Source organism: Salvelinus fontinalis, chromosome 39 (assembly GCF_029448725.1).
Source record: "Salvelinus fontinalis isolate EN_2023a chromosome 39, ASM2944872v1, whole genome shotgun sequence".
NCBI classification, from domain to species: domain Eukaryota; kingdom Metazoa; phylum Chordata; class Actinopteri; order Salmoniformes; family Salmonidae; genus Salvelinus; species Salvelinus fontinalis.
Window position 1 is genome coordinate 15,089,792 of NC_074703.1, and position 17,141 is coordinate 15,106,932.

General features: G+C 46.7%; 1 protein-coding gene across 2 annotated transcripts in view; it reads right to left on the reverse strand.

Annotated features, from left to right (window-relative positions):
* Positions 1–17,141, reverse strand: part of LOC129838286 (synaptotagmin-1-like) — a 242,104-nt gene that overhangs the window by 113,537 nt on the left and 111,426 nt on the right. The window contains exon 1 of one of the 2 annotated variants that reach the window (XM_055905155.1): positions 5,256–5,469. The exons of the other annotated variant lie outside the window; for it this stretch is intronic. The gene's annotated coding sequence lies outside the window, so the exon portion shown is untranslated. Of the gene's footprint in view, positions 1–5,255; positions 5,470–17,141 lie in introns of those variants that run through there. 2 annotated transcript variants of the gene reach the window in all.

Here is a 17,141-nt window from a genome sequence, read left to right on the forward strand (position 1 = left end):
AAACAGAAGCAAACAAAACAGGGATAAAAATACCGGCACTGACCACCACTGACTACTACTACTACTGCTACTGCTAGTCTGAGTGTTGTCTTAAGGCCGGAGAGCTGTCCCACTGTGCAGAATCAGACAGGGTTGTTCTGCCCAGGGTGGAACCTGATCACTCAGACACAGAGGGAGAGGAAACAGGCGAGAAGCAGCAGTCAGACCACTGATTCACACAAACCCAGTAACATGGACAACAGCTGGGATGGAACCCCCCCCCCCCCCCTCTATCCTACCGTCATACTCTCTCTTTACCTCCCTCCCTCATCATACCCTCACTTTCACTCCAGTTCACCTCCCTGCCCCCTCTGACTTTCTTCTGCTTTTGTGCAGCTGGCTGACATACAGTACATACACTGGCTATAGCTGCACCTGAGTGGGGGTTTACCAGTGGACTCTGGGTAGAAAGACACTACAAAGACAGAAGCTTTTAAAATGAAAGATGAGCTTCAGTCAGAGCTGGGAGATGGGGCTACTAGGTAAGGCAATAGGGCCAGGATGTCGCTTCTCACGTGCACATCTGTGTGACACACAGGGGAAATTAACCACTGGCTGGAGTCCAGCGACTGTCTGTCTGAATCCCTGGGGCCAGTCGGTCCCCACACGGCAGCGCTGGGAGCCTGGACTTTAACACACAGGCCCAGTTCTCTGGCTTCACCCAGCTAGCTACCACAAACAAGGGCGTCCACGGGAGAGTGAAAAATGACCCCATTCACCTCCACTGCACAGGGACAGCAGGAGGGATAGAGGGAGGGAAGGAGAGGGAAAAAGAGGACAAGAGAGAGAGAAAGAGTGAACGGATGGATGTCCCTGCTGGAGCAGCGTTGAGCTGAACAAACACAGTGACACGTGCTTGCCTGCCTCAGTTGCCCTGACCATGTTATTAACACACCACTGGAACACACTTAACTCATGCCTATTCAAGTATGCTAATTCCAACATACAAATGACCCTGGTTGGCTACCCCATGTTGTCTCAATTAGGAGACATGTGTAGAAGGGGTAAAGCCCAGAAAGAGGGGTATGGTGCTGGTAGTGTGTGATAACCAGGCCGGGGGCGAGACGTTTACCCCTCTGGAATATTGGGATGATATTCATTGGTCAGAAGAATTCCGTGCGGCTGCTATCTACAATGGTTCCATGCGCGGTCCCAATGACCATATCACCAAAGCTTACGGCGACGGATCAAAGCATCTTTCATCTATTAGGGCAAATAGAAATAATCTGTTTTCATGTAATGTTGCCTTTTTTTCACAGTCATGACGTTCACACTGATCCTAATGCACAGCTGTCAAATACTCTTTATTGATTTTAACGGAAGTTACAAGACACGCTAAAGATTCAAACAACCCACACATGAATGAGTGAAAACATATTAATAGTACTGGTAGGCTTTAACTGGCTCTATAAATCAGAATCATATGGCCGCTGTGGCTTGCATGTGTCGTAGGTAGGTACATTTAAAAAATGTGTGTGTGTGTGTGTGTGTGTGTGTGTGTGTGTGTGTGTGTGTGTGTGTGTGTGTGTGTGTGTGTGTGTGTGTGTGTGTGTGTGTGTGTGTGTGTGTGTGTGTGATATGCTCCGTATCAAACCCATAATCTCACTGTAGCCAAACATACCAGCAGCTGAAGCCATTACCTAGTGTTTGGATGGCCTCTTGTGCAAACATATCCCAGACATGAATCCAACGTTCAGGAACAATGGATTCTCCTAATTCTCAGGATTAAAACATTAACTGACATGGCTTCTAGTTCGTTAGAGGGTCAATACCTAATCTGTGGGGTAACGGCGAAAGCTCCAGCACTGGAAAAAGATTAGCTGATACTGCCACTCTAAGAATAGATTTGCGAAATGTATTTTGTTATCTTATCAATGGTAGAATGCGCTATGGCTTGCTATATATGACCCATTTTTGTGAAGCAGCTTCAGGTCAAGCACGCACGCACGCACGCATGCATGCACGCACGCACGCACGCACGCACACACACACACACACACACACACACACACACACACACACACACACACACACACACACACACACACACACACATTCAGCCCACTGGCATGGGGGTAAGTGTGCATCTCTTTAGCACCTCTCTCCTGCCAATCCACTGTCACCCTGCAGTCCCCTGACTGGCTGTTGCTGTGTAGAGAAGGTGGTGCTGAAATCTCTCACTCCTCTTTCTCACCTCTCTGATGTGCAGCTGAGCTGATTGGCCCTGTCCAGGAGAGAAGGAGTGCTGAAACCCCCAGCACTGCTGTGTCTGAGCAGGCAGCGCTGTCCGATGATATAGGCTGTTGAAACTGCCAGCACTGCTGTGCCTAACCCACAAGGAACTGTCCAAAAGTGGGGGTGCTGAATTTCACTGGCTGCTGGCTGCAGCGAGCAGTTTGGCCATGCTGCTTGGGTGTGTCTAAATGAGCCCAGTTCTCGACAGGCAGGCGCCTTCATGCCTTGTTTGCTTTGGAGCTGTCATGTGCCCAATTCTCAAACTACCATTAGTTACCCCAATCAAACCACACAATCAATCTCTATTCATATCCAATTCCATCCTAAGAATAAAGTAGTGTATTCTGTGAATAAATCTTCTGATCACTGCTTCATGAGAGACCAACCACCAATGTGACCGCAGACATCACCCTGTGCGTTTGGCGAGGTTGAGTTCTGTCCATCTCCCTGCAGTAAGGATGGATAGACAATCAGAGTGGGCGTTGAGGTGGTGAGTCACGGAGGAAGGACAGAGTCCAGCAGAGTGGAAAGTAGTAGGGAGAGTAGTACACAGGTCAGAGCGCATGCACACAAACACAAACACACACAAACACACACACACGTCTATTGTCTAAACATGCCTCTTCCGTGACACTCTCTCTGATTCACCTTGTTTCTTCCTCCCTTCTCTCTCTTTCTCTAGAATTGTCATTCTCTCTTTGTTTGTCTCTCTCGTTCTCTCTTTTTCTGTTTCTCTTGTACTCTTTCTCCTCCTCCCATTCTCTATTGCCCTGTTTTTTAAATATTTATGACACAAGAAATCAAACATACTCTTCTGCCACCACTAAATAACCCAGAAACACCCCCAACGTCACTCCAAGGTTGCATGAAGGTCACACGCTGCTCCTACTTTACTGTTTGCTTGTCAGAGGCAAACATATTGACTTAACTGGAAGAGCTGTTAGATAAACATAAACACTGTATGAACTGAGTGAGTGCGCCAGAGAGAAGCTCATTAGTTATTGATGCAAAGACACAAACAAACATGCACGTGCACAGCACACACACCACACACAGCCCGTCTGTCTGTTTACTGATCTCATTGTAGTGCTCATACATGCTGAAACTACAATTCTGGTCAAAATCCATTGAGGAACGTTCCACACAAACCAAGGAATCTATTGTATAAAACAGTAAGTGTCCACCAATCCATCACTAAACATTGTCTCATTCAAAATGAACCAGATGAGAGCTGAATATCTCTTAATTGAACATTTCTATGAAAATGAACGGTAACAATAACTCTGAACAAGACCAGACTGTAGAGCCATGGTCCATTGTTCAGCCTACCTTGACCCCTGTTGGAAGTGTAAATCCATTTTCCGAAGGCCAGATTGTTACAGTGGATGTGAATAAGCTAGATTGGCCGCCAGGAGAGACAAAAAAAAGACCTGCCACAAAGAGGTGAAATGAAATTGAAATCCAACAGGTTTGATTCATGTGTAAAAAAAAGGAACTGGCCGTGCATTGACTTTCATGGATTACACCAGCTGAGGACAATGGAAGGAAATGGAGAGGAGACGTTTGAAGCTCCACAATAAGACAACCTTCTACTCTTTCATGTTTCTAAATGAGGGAACAACTGTGAATGTTAATCACCGTTCCTATTTATAGTTTTCATCTATTTATAGTAGAGGGAAAGGAATGGAGGGATAGAAAGAGGACTGGATTAATTCATCTGAAATAAAGCCTTGGGAGAAGGATGGAGAGAGAGGGGATAGAGAGAGAGAGAGAGAGAGGAGGCACAATGATTTTAATATGACTGTCTCCATCCGACTGTCTTCCATCAGTCCATGGGAAGGGGGATACCTATGTGGAGGGTAGGCTACATGATAATAACTCTACTCATTCATCTTGCCTGTAAAAAAATAGATCCTACTCTTCAATATCAGGAAAGCTGATTCTCACTGAGCAGCTATTCTGTTCTGGTGTATGCTCTGGGTTTGTAATGTCCCTGTTTGTATTTTATGTTGGTGACAACCCCATTTTCCTCTTTGGGGATTGATTATCATTCATCATTCAGTCAACAGAATCCAGTCTTTTGTCTCGTATGGGGACGGAGGCTCTGCTGCTCCACACTGAATATCCCTCCCTCCCTCCCTCCCTCCTCCCTCCCAGTTCCAGTGCTGTATCTGAAGCCCAGCCCAACACCAGCGGGACTCCGCTCATCCCAGCCTTTCACTAATGCCACGGATGCTTTCAACTCTGCCGCCATGTCCAGCCGGGTCACACACAACCACGCACACACACAGATGCATATACACACACAAATACACATGCACGTGCATGCATTCACTCACACACACACACACACACACATATCGTGCATTCAGAAACAAAGAGCCATTTGCTGTCAGCTTTCGTGGAACGGGAGAAAGACGGCATGCCAGTCTAGTGAGGTGAGAAAATACATACAGTAATCCTTTATTCATGCCCTGAGACAAACTCCTGCGATGATGACAATATCTAACAGCACTTTGCCACAAAAGAGAGCAATGCAATACATCAGAAAACAACGGAAACAACAGCTATGAAGGCTAATTTACTAAACGGGATCCAAATCAAAAACCGCCTTTTCCTGTTTTGTTTTTTCTTCTGTAAATGGCAGTATTGATGTCCCTTGACATCTGCCATTAAAGAGGAGCTAGAGTCAGAAACAAACTGACTGCTCTCACATCAAAGCTGACCTGTTCCAATCAGGTTACATATGCCCTGTGACCCGCGTCAGCTGACGTGCACAAACACACACTGACACACTCACAGACACAGATGAGAAACAACACCTTTCACCTCTCAACTTGCAAGCCACATCCATTCCAATAAGATCATCATGTCTAAGGAATCACCTCCCGAGTCTACACAGGCACCGCTAAACGCTTTCACGATCTGTTCTCTGTAAAGTAATCTCTCTCAGCGGAGAGCCTCCATACTCTGTATCTTACCTGGCAGCACGTGCTCAAGCCTGGGTCCTCCTTACAGCCTAGGGGGGTTTCTGAAAGGGCTCTGGGGGAGTTGAGGGTGATCGAGGCTTGGGATGAACGATCAGCGAGGTCCCTTTCGCACGTTGATGGATCAGCTGGCGCTCACGCACCAAACACAACACAGCTCCGGCAGGCAAGCTCTGATTCCCTTGCTTGCTTGTTTCATCTCTCTCTTCCCCTCTCTGACACTCCCTCCCACTCTTCCCGCCCACCTACTCCAGCCCCTCCCCTTCTCTCTCTCCCTGTCACACTCACACTGTCTCTCTTGCTCTCTCTCTCTCCTTCACTCTCTCTCTTAGAAAGAGCAGCTCTTTGATATGTAATCACCCACTACCTCCCATTCTGCTCTTAAAAACAATAGTCTCTCTCGTCCTTGTACTAACCATACATTCACAGATAGTACACATATCCTCTATCTGTAGTATAGAAAGTCTCTCTCTCTTTCTCTCTCTAAAGGTGCTGCCTCACAACACGGCTCCACACAGCCAGATGTAAAGCTGAGGGGAAATACAGCACACCCAGGGAGAGGCAGCAACAGCCAACAAAAGGAAACCAGGCCATCCAATCAACAGAGCATAAGGTAGTTACAGTGCATTCGGAAAGTATTCAGACCCCCACAGCCAAGACGACACAGCAGTGACTTCGGGACAAGTCTCTGAATGTCCTTGAGTGGCCCAGCCAAAGCCCGGACTTCAACCTGATTGAACATCTCTGGAGAGACCTGAAATTAGCTGTGCAGCAACTTTCCCCACCCAACCTGACAGAGTTTGAGAGGATCTGCAGAGAAGGATGGTATAAACTCCCCACCTATGGGTTTGCCAAGCTTGTGGCATCATACCCAAGAAAACTTGAGGCTGTAATCGCTGCCAAAGTTGCTTCAACAAAGTACTGAGTAAAGGGTCTGAATACTTATGTAAATGTGATATTTCCGTTTTTTTTTTAATACATTTGCAAACATTTCTAAAAACTGTTTTTGCTTTGTCATTATGTGGTATTGTTTGTAGACAGATGAGGGGAAAAAACAATTGAATCTATTTTAGAATAAGGCTGTAACATAACAAAATGTGAAAAAAGTCAAGGAGTCTGAATACTTTCCGAATGCACTGTAAATATATGGTTTATACATTATATACAGTGGAGGACAGTTTTAGCATGGGCTTGTGTACCTCAGAAGAGTCACCCTGGCAGTAGAGGCTTGGTTTGGTGTGGTTTAATTCCATTATTCAAGAACCACTTAGGTTCTGACCCTGAACCCCCTTGCCCCCCCCACACACTGGAGGTCCTGAAACTCCCCAGGGCTAAAGTAGAAGAAGGGAGTTCAACGGTTCAATTAACAACAGACAGAACCAACTGTGAACTACATGATGAAAATAGGCCTTGTTAAGCTGATAAAACATGTGGAGTGGGAGGCGCATGGTGTTTGTGATGACACACAGGGCTGTCGGACACTGTAGCCAGCCCAGCGGCAAGGCAACGGAAAGCAAACAGACAAGCCAGGCAGGCTGTGTTAATGATTACCTTCACCTGGTCTAAGCTTCCTCACAAGTTGGCTTGTTTGGCTAGAATCTTGAGCCTCGGTCAGAAAACTGTGGTTGTTAAGCCCACCTATCTGTGGCCGTGTGTGTGTGTGTGTGTGTGTGTGTGTGTGTGTGTGTGTGTGTGTGTGTGTGTGTGTGTGTGTGTGTGTGTGTGTGTGTGTGTGTGTGTGTGTGTGTGTGTGTGTGTATTTGGGTGTGTGTGTATTTGGGTGTGTGTGTGTGTGTGTGTGTGTGTGTGTGTGTATTTGGGTGTGTGTGTATTTGGGTGTGTGTGTGTGTGTGTGTGTGTGTGTGTATTTGGGTGTGTGTGTATTTGTGTGTGTGTGTATTTGGGTGTGTGTGTGTGTGTGTGTGTGTGTGTGTGTGTATTTGGGTGTGTGTGTATTTGGGTGTGTGTGTATTTGTGTGTGTGTGTGTGTGTGTGTGTGTATTTGGGTGTGTGTGTATTTGGGTGTGTGTGTGTGTGTGTGTGTGTATTTGGGTGTGTGTGTATTTGGGTGTGTGTGTGTGTGTGTGTATTGCGTAGGGATGGATAGGAGTGACGCTGCGTGGGGACAGTGCAGATTTCCGCCCCAGTGGTCTCAGGGAGACAGGAAAGGGAGGAAAAGAGGGGGTTGGAGATTATCTTCCATCTCCCTGACGAGCTCACCCCACAGCTTCTCAAACAAACACACACACACACACACACACACACACACCCCAACACCTCAGCTCCACAGAGGCTGTTCTAACAACACAGCTGCAGACTGCAGCCCAGTTAACACCTCCAGTGTCTGACTAACCATAGCATGCAGTCTGTCAGTGATAGATCTCAGTGAGTTCTCAGAGAGGAGGGAACTAAGGGAAAGAGGACAACAGTGAAAAGCCACGGATCGTCGTCTAGGTGAGAGTCAAGCTAGCTGATCGTAATGACTCTGTGAACATTAAATGCAGTCAGCTGTAAAATGGTTAATGACTTAACAGGGCCCTGGGGTACTGAAATACTGCCCCTAGGGGTTGGAGGGTAAAGAGCTGTTCCAGTCTCCGCAGGCAGAGGAAACGTCTTGCATGAAAAGGCTCAATCAGAGAGAATATTTTATCATGGAATGGCAATGTGAGCCGTCATGCTCTCGGACTTCTATAAGGTATGTTACTGGACTATGGACAGAGAGAAAAACGTGGAAATCCAAACAGCACTATGAGCTATTGAAAGGTGCAAACACACTGTACGCATTCACTTCTTATCTCAATCCTATCTCTCATCTCGACAACACCTTGGCAACAGTGAGCTGTTTGCTGATTGGCTGGAAGGCTTTCTCCTCTGTGGTTCGGTGCCTTAATGCCTTCTGTTGTCCCGGGGTGGGTCTATCCCCATGGCAACATTTTATGTTCTGTTATCGTAAATATGCAGCGAATGGTAAAACAACAACAACAACAAAACAACAAGAAAAACTGAGAGAAAACAAGGCCACAGTACACCACTGCATGATTAGATGTAGTGAGCCTTGAAGTCAGGAGTCACAGAAAAACTTTTCCCTTTTTCAGATGAAAAGTCACAAGAGACTAGAAACCAAAAACGAATCTATGCAAACAAACAAATCAAACTAACAAACAGACTACGTTAGCTAGCTAGACCAAGGCAGTGGGACACAACATAACACTGCCACACAGCCAGTCTGCAAAATAAATACTTCATCCTGGGCTCCTCTCTCTCCTAGACTTTGTCATCTTTGTTCTGGAAGCTTTGGGGACTAAGAGGCTACAGCCCATCAGACTGAGATGAACACAAAGTGTTGCCAATTCCAAAAAGAAAGAGAGAGGGGGTCCACTCCAAAAAAGTTGAAAAAAATAACTGGAAAAAACCCCAACAAAAAACATTTCATGAAATAATCTTGGCCTGACTTCTGTCTAGTGGCCCGTGAGGAGCAGAATGATTCTCTTGGAGGGGGAAATAAATTAACAACCTAGCTCTCGCCTGCCAAATTCATGAAGAGAGCCTGAAGTGAAGAGTTTGTCTTCCCGAAGAATGCTAGCTGTGAGGAGTGGCGAGTCAGAGGGTCAGCAGGGACAGGAAGAGAGACAGAGAAAGAAAGGTGGAGAGAAGAAGAGACGGCAGGAGAAAGAGATGGAGACAAAAGGAGTGGGAAGAGAAAAAGGCAGCCAATCTCCAAAAGGTCAACATTTTAAGATATACTTTGACAGTCCTAGCCCTTCCTGTACCCCTGTAAATTGAGATATTATATGTCATAGTCGATTCCCAACTCAGCCTGTCTGCCACCTGCATTGTCTTCCATCCTAGGAATAGTCCAGTCTGTATGGTTATTATGCCTCCGTCATAGTCAGCTCATTTCCACACTACCCATGGGTGTTATACTGTTCAAAGAATTCTTAGTGAGTCAGACATATTTCTGAGTATTCTGACTTTCTTACAGAGAAGAGACACTTGCTTTAATTACATCTGATAGCCTCGTTACACTCTCGTTACACTCTCTCGTTACACTCTCTCTCTCTGTTCCGCAGGCAGGAAGCTGCCTTAAAGCTCTATCAATCCAGCCTGGAGGATGTGGAGCTGTTCATAAGGTAGGACCAGCAGGCTCTTTTCAACACGCACAGGTGCTCCTTTCACTCTCTGTTGGCACACACACACACACACACACACACATAAAAACACACTCATGTACTCACACACAAACGCACACGTACACGCACACGCACACACACACACACACACACACACACACACACACACACACACACACACACACACACACACACACACACACACACACACACACACACACACACACACACCCCTGCTGGGGTCATTAGCACATGCCAACACCACTGACTCTGCACAGATGCTTGGATAGGAGAGAGGAGAGAAGAGGGAGGAGGGGGGAGGGAGGGGCAGAGGAAGGGAGGGAGAGAGGGGGAGGGGGGGCTTCATCTAAAAGAACCACTTTTCACAGTGCCTATCTAATCACGTCATCTTCACAACTCACTATACTATATTATAGGATATTACTTGACCGGAGGTGGAAGTGAACAGCTACATTGTGTCTGACTAATCACCAAAAATTCAAAGCAGAGACGTAGACCGAGCAAGCAAGCTAACTCTCCTCTACCCACAAGATGGTGTGGCTCCCCTGCGATGTGTGTAGTGGGCATTTTGGCTCTCCAGTGGTTTGACTGAGAGGAGACAGTCAGTCCCCACAGCCAGGTCTACGTTCCGGGACCTCTGAGAGGGTCAGGGGTAGAGGTCGACCGATTATGATTTTTCAACGCCGATACCGATATCGACTATCGGTGGACCAAAAAAGCCGATACCGATTAATCGGCAGATTTAAAAATAATATATATATATATTTAATAATGACAATTACACCAATACTGAATGAACACTTTTATTTTAACTTAATATAATACATCAATAAAATCAATTTAGCCTCAAATAAATAATGAAACATGTTCAATTTGGTTTAAATAATGCAAAAACAAAGTGTTGGAGAAGAAAGTAAAAGTTCCTTGCTCAGAACATGAGAACATATGAAAGCTGGTGGTTCCTTTTAAAATGAGTCTTCAATATTCCCAGGTAAGAAGTTTTAGGTTGTAGTTATTATAGGAATTATAGGACTATTTCTCTCTATACCATTTGTATTTCATAAACCTTTGAATATTGGATGGTCTTATAGACACTATAGTATTACCAGTGTAACAGTATAGCTTCCGTCCCTGTCCTCGCCCCTACCTGGGCTCAAACCAGGAACACATCGACAACAGCCGCCCTCGAAGCATCGTTACCCATCGCTCCACAAAAGCTGCGGCCCTTGCTGAGCAAGGGGAACAACTACTTCAAGGTCTCAGAGCGAGGGACGTCACCGATTGAAACGCTATTAGCGCGCACCCCGCTAACTAGCTATCCATTTCACATTGGTTACACCAGCCTAATCTCGGGAGTTGATAGGCTTGAAGTCATAAACAGCTCAATGCTTGAAGCACAACGAAGAGCTGCTGGCAAACGCACAAAAGTGCTGTTTGAATGAATGCTTACGAGCCTGCTGCTGCCTACCACCCACCGCTCAATCAGACTGCTCTATCAAATATCAAATCATAGACTTAATTATAACATAATAACAAATACAAGCCTTAGGTCATTAGTATGGTCAAATCCGGAAACTATAATTTCGAAAACAAAACGTTTATTCTTTCAGTGAAATACGGAATCGTTCCGTATTTTATCTAACGTGTGGCATCCCTAAGTCTAAATATTTCTGTTACATTGCACAACCTTTAATGTTATGTCATAATTATGTACAATTCTGGCAAATTAATGACGGTCTTTGAATGGAATAAATGGTCTTCACACAGTGCGCAACGAGCCAGGCGGCCCAAACTGCTGCATATACCCTGACTGCTTGCACGGAACGCGAAGTGACACAAAAGTGATTTAAATTAACAGGCACCGCATCGATTATATGCAACGCAGGACAAGCTAGATAAACTAGTAATATCATCAACCATGTGTAGTTAACTAGTGATTATGTTAAGATTGATTGTTTTTATAAGATAAGTTTAATGCTAGCTAGCAACTTACCTTGGCTTCTTGCTGCACTCGCGTAACAGGTAGTCAGCCTGCCACGCAGTCTCCTCGTGGAGTGCAATGTAATCGGCCACAATCGGTGTCTAAAAATGCTGATTACCGATTGTTATGAAAACTTGAAATCGTCCCTAATTAATAGGCCATTCCGATTAATTGTCCGACCTCTAGTCTGGGGTCACCTCCTATCTCTCTCAGGAGGGGTAATTAATAAAGATGTTTTCATGGAGAGAGGACGGCCCCCTTTACACCTCAAGAACCATCCCGGACTCAGACGACATCCACACACACACTCACTCACACACACACACACACGCACGCACGCACGCACGCACGCACGCACGCACGCACGTACGCATGCACGCACGCACGCACACAATGCACTACATGGAAGTGTATTTTGGTCTTTTACTCACCAAACACGTCGCTCCTATCGATATACAGTGAAATAAAGTATTCAGACCCTTTGAGTTTTTCCACATTTTGTTACGTTACAGCCTTATACTAAAATCAATCTACACACAATTCCCCATAAAACAAAGCAAATGTATTACAAATAAAAAACGAAAATATCACATTTACATAAGTATTCAGACCCCTTACTCAGTATTTTGTTGAAGCACCTTTGGCAGTGATTACAGCTTCGAGTCTTCTTAGGTATGACGCTACAAGCTTGGCACACCTGTGTTGGGGGAGTTTCTCCCATTCTTCTATGCAAATCCTCTCAATCTCTGTCAGGTTGGATGGGGAGCATTGCTGCACAACTATTTTCAGGTCTCTTCAAAGATGTTCGATTGGGTTCAAGTCTGGGCTCTGGCTGGTCCACTCAAGGACATTCAGAGACTTGTCCCGAAGCCACTCCTGTGTTGTTTTGACTGTGTGCTTAGGGTCGTTGTCCTGTTGGAAGGTGAATCTTCGCCCCCAGTCTGATGTACTGAACGTTCTGGAGCAGGTTTCCATAAAGGATCTCTCTGCTCCGTTCATCTTTGCCTCGATCCTGACTAGTATCCCAGTCCCTTCCACTGAAATATTTCCCCACTGCATGATGCTGCCAACACCATGCTTCCCCGTAGGGATGGTGCCAGGTTTCAGACGTGACGCTTGGCATTCAGGCCAAATAGTTCAATCTTGTTTCTCATGGTCTGAGGCTGGGCTGTCTTGTGCCTTTAACTGAGGAGTGACTTCTGTCTGACCACTCTACCATAAAGGCCTGATTGGTGGAGAGCTGCAGACATGGTTGTCATTCTGGAAGTTTCTCCCATCTCCACAGAGGAACTCTAGAGCTCTGTCAGAGTGACCATTAGGTTCTTGGTCACCTCCCTGACTAAGGCCCTTCTCCCCCGGTTGCTCAGTTTGGCCGGGGGGCCAGCTCTAGGAAACTTCCATTTAAGAATGATCGAGGCAACTGTGTTCTTGGGGACCTTTAATGCTGCAGAAATGTTTTGGTACCCCTTCCCCAGATCTGTCCTTTGACACAATCCTGTCTCGGAGCTCTACAGACAATTATTTCGACCTCGTGGCTTTGTTTTTGCTCTGACATGCACGATCAACTGTGGGACCTTATATAGACAGGTATGTGCCTATCCAAATCACGTCCAATCAATTGAATTTAACACAGGTGGACTCTAATCAAGTTGTAGAAACATCAAGGATAATCGATGGAAACAGGATGCTAATCCCAGATGGCGTAGCAGTCAGATGTCCTTTGTCCTCGTCTTGTCCCGTGTATATATATTTTATATATTTTTCTTCGCATATCTTTTTATATATATATTTTTTTCTTCTTAAAAACTCAACTTCAAAACACTCTCCTGCAACCCACCTCACCAAATGTGGTGCGGATCTGTTTTTTTTTTCCCTCAAAAGTATTATTCACCTCGTATCCGAAATCTACAACAGAAGCTAGCCAGAAGTTAGCCAGCTCACAAGCTAACGTTAGTAGTTCAGCTAACCACAGCTAGCGCTCATCAGCTATCCTTTAGCTCGGAAAACTATTGCCAGTTTTGTACAACGCGACTCAGACCAGAGCATACCAGACCTATTTTCTCTCCATATCCCCGGATTTTTACCGCAAGCTCTGGACATTTACACCTGGATCTTGCAGCTAACTAGCTGCTATCCGAGTGATTATTGGCTAACATAAATTCCGGAACAAACACCAATTATCACGGAGCTAGCCAGCTGAAGAGTTCCATCAGCCACTCCTGGGCTACAATCACCTAGCCGGACCCGTTTTACTGCCGATGCGGAGCCCCACCGGGCCTTCACGACTGGGATACCGACGTTATCTGCCCGAGGGAGTATTTCAACTGGCCCCTCCATCGCGACGTAACCTGAACGTCCATATGCTAACTGCGGCCCGCTAATCGTTAGCTGTCTTGAGCATATCGGCTGCTATCTGAACAGGTCTATCGAACAATCTTCCTAGGCCACTATAACTATTTTGACAATTGGATTGGTCCCCTCTACCACACAGAACCCCACTAATCTACCGACGGAATTGCAGGGCGTGGCTAAAAACAGACCTCCATCTTCTGCTAGCTTGCTACCCATGACTAGCTGTCTGAATCACGAAGCTAGCACCAGTTAGCAAACACAATTCTACAATTCACAACCTCTCTTTCGCCACCGCCATCCGGCTTGGATTCTCTGTCGACACGACCACGTCTGGTCTGCAGACGAATACCCCATCCGCTGTGCCCTCAACCGGCCTCCGTCTGAGCCGACCCCCTCCGTCTGAGCAGACCAGCCCCCGGGCTACTAACTTTAAACGCCGCGGGCTAGCTTAGTGGAGGCCTCACTGCTCCATCTACGGCTGCCCCTTGGACACTATGATCACTCGGCTACATAGCTGATGCCTGCTTGACTGTCCATTAATTCACGGTACTCCATTCCGTTTATTTGTGTTTTATCTGTCGGCTCTGTGCTTTAACTCAGGATCTGTGTGTAGTTAATCCGACCCTCTCTGCCTGGTCGTCGCCATTTATACCTGCTGTTGCTGTGTTAGCTGACTAGCTGCTGTTATCTCACCTGTTGTTTTAGCTAGCTCTCCCAATCAAGACCTGCAATCACTTTATGCCTTATTGTATGTCTCTCTCAAATATCAATATGCCTTGCATACTGTTGTTCAGGCTAGTTATCATTGTTTTGGTTTGCAATGGACCCCGTAGTTCCACTCTCCGTACCTCTGATACCTCCTTTGTCCCACCCCCCACACATGCGGTGACCTCACCCATTGAGACCAGCATGTCCAGAGATACAACCTCTCTTATCATCACCCAGTGCCTGGGCTTGCCTCCGCTGTACCCGTGCCCCACCATACCCTGGTCTGCACATTATGCCCAGAATCTATTCTACCACGCCCATAAATCTGCTCCTTTTATTCCTTGTCCCCAACGCTCTAGGCGACCAGTTTTGATAGCCTTTAGCCGCACCCTCATCCTACTACTCCTCTGTTCCTCGGGTGATGTGGAGGTAAACCCAGGCCCTGCATGTCCCCAGTCACCCTCATTTGTTGACTTCTGTGATCGAAAAAACCTTGGCCTTATGCATGTCAACATCAGAAGCCTCCTCCCTAAGTTTGCCTTACTCACCGCTTTAGCACACTCTGCCAACCCTGATGTCCTTGCCGTTTCCGAATCCTGGCTTAGGAAGGCCACCAAAAATTCGGAGATTTCCATACCCAACTATAACACTTTCCGTCAAGATAGAACTGCCAAAGCGGGAGGAGTTGCAATCTACTGCAGAGATAGCCTGCAAAGTTCTGTCATACTTTCCAGGTCTATGCCCAAACAGTTCGAACTTCTAATTTTAAAAATTAATCTCTCCAGAAATAAGTCTCTCACTGTTGCCGCCTGCTACCGACCCCCCTCAGCTCCCAGCTGTGCCCTGGACACCATCTGTGAATTGATCGCTCCCCATCGAGCTTCAGAGTTTGTTCTGTTAGGTGACCTAAACTGGGATATGCTTAACACCCCGGCAGTCCTACAATCTAAGCTTGATGCCCTCAATCTCACTCAAATCATCAAAGAACCCGCCAGGTACAACCCTAAATCCGTAAACATGGGCACCCTAATAGACATTATCCTGACCAACTTGCCCTCCAAATACACCTCTGCTGTCTTCAATCAAGATCTCAGCGATCACTGCCTCATTGCCTGTATCCGCCACGGGTCCGCGGCCAAACGACCACCCCTCATCACTGTCAAACGCTCCCTAAAACACTTCTGCGAGCAGGCCTTTCTAATCGACCTGGCCCGGGTACCCTGGAAGGATATTGACCTCATCCCGTCAGTTGAGGATGCCTGGTCATTCTTTAAAAGTTACTTCCTCACCATATTAGACAAGCATGCTCTGTTCAAAAAATGCAGAACCAAGAACATATATAGCCCTTGGTTCACTCCAGACCTGACTGCCCTCGACCAGCACAAAAACATCCTGTGGCGAACTGCAATAGCATCGAAGAGCCCCCGCGATATGCAACTGTTCAGGGAAGTCAGGAACCAATACACGCAGTCAGTCAGGAAAGCAAAGGCCAGCTTTTTCAAGCAGAAATTTGCATCCTGTAGCTCTAACTCCAAAAAGTTCTGGGATACTGTAAAGTCCATGGAAAACAAGAGCACCTCCTCCCAGCTGCCCACTTCACTGAGGCTAGGTAACACGGTCACCACTGATAAGTCCGTGATAATCGAAAACTTCAACAAACATTTCTCAATGGCTGGCCATGCCTTCCTCCTGGCGACTCCAACCTTGGCCAACAGCCCCGCCCCCCCCCCGCTGCTACTCGCCCAAGCCTCCCCAGCTTCTCCTTTACCCATATCCAGATAGCAGATGTTCTGAAAGAGCTGGAAAACCTGGACCCATACAAATCAGCTGGGCTTGACAATCTGGACCCCCTATTTCTGAAACTGTCCGCCGCCATTGTCGCACCCCCTATTACCAGCCTGTTCAACCTCTCCTTCGTATCATCTGAGATCCCCAAGGATTGGAAAGCTGCCGTGGTCATCCCCCTCTTCAAAGGGGGAGACACCCTGGACCCAAACTGTTACAGACCTATATCCATCCTGCCCTGCCTATCTAAGGTCTTCGAAAGCCAAGTCAACAAACAGATCACTGACCATCTCGAATCCCACCGTACCTTCTCCGCTGTGCAATCCGGTTTCCGAGCCGGTCACGGGTGCACCTCAGCCACGCTCAAGGTACTAAATGATGTCATAACTGCCATCGATAAAAGACATTACTGTGCAGCCGTCTTCATCGACCTGGCCAAGGCTTTCGACTCTGTCAATCACCATATTCTTATCGGCAGACTCAGTAGCCTCGGTTTTTCTAATGACTGCCTTGCCTGGTTCACCAACTACTTTGCAGACAGAGTTCAGTGTGTCAAATCGGAGGGCATGTTGTCCGGTCCTCTGGCAGTCTCTATGGGGGTACCACAGGGTTCAATTCTCGGGCCGACTCTTTTCTCTGTATACATCAATGATGTTGCTCTTGCTGCGGGCGATTCCCTGATCCACCTCTATGCAGATGACACCATTCTGTATACTTCCGGCCCTTCCTTGGACACTGTGCTATCTAACCTCCAAACGAGCTTCAATGCCATACAACACTCCTTCCGTGGCCTCCAACTGCTCTTAAACGCTAGTAAAACCAAATGCATGCTTTTCAACCGTTCGCTGCCTGCACCCGCACGCCCGACTAGCATCACCACCCTGGACGGTTCCGACCTAGAAT